We start from the raw sequence: 630 nt of genomic DNA on the forward strand, positions 1-630 counted from the left end.
GTACGTTAACCTGTCTGTTTGTTAGCCTGTCTGTACGTTAGCTTGTCTGTACGTTAGCCTGTCTGTACGTTAGCCTGTCTGTATGTTAGCCTGTCTGTATGTTAGCCTGTCTGTATGTTAGCCTGTCTGTATGTTAGCCTGTCTGTACGTTAGCCTGTCTGTATGTTAGCCTGTCAGTACGTTAGCCTGTCTGTACGTTAGCCTGTCTGTACGTTAGCCTGTCTGTTAGCCTGTCTGTTAGCCTGTCTGTTAGCCTGTCTGTATGTTAGCCTGTCTGTATGTTAGCCTGTCTGTATGTTAGCCTGTCTGTACGTTAGCCTGTCTGTATGTTAGCCTGTCTGTACGTTAGCCTGTCTGTACGTTAACCTGTCTGTTTGTTAGCCTGTCTGTACGTTAGCCTGTCTGTACGTTAGCCTGTCTGTTAGCCTGTCTGTTAGCCTGTCTGTTAGCCTGTCTGTTAGCCTGTCTGTTAGCCTGTCTGTACGTTAGCCTGTCTGTACGTTAACCTGTCTGTTTGTTAGCCTGTCTGTACGTTAGCTTGTCTGTACGTTAGCCTGTCTGTACGTTAGCCTGTCTGTATGTTAGCCTGTCTGTATGTTAGCCTGTCTGTATGTTAGCCTGTCTGTATGT

This window comes from Austrofundulus limnaeus, unplaced genomic scaffold, assembly GCF_001266775.1.
Source record: "Austrofundulus limnaeus strain Quisiro unplaced genomic scaffold, Austrofundulus_limnaeus-1.0 Scaffold3455, whole genome shotgun sequence".
In the NCBI taxonomy this organism is placed as follows: Eukaryota; Metazoa; Chordata; class Actinopteri; order Cyprinodontiformes; family Rivulidae; genus Austrofundulus; species Austrofundulus limnaeus.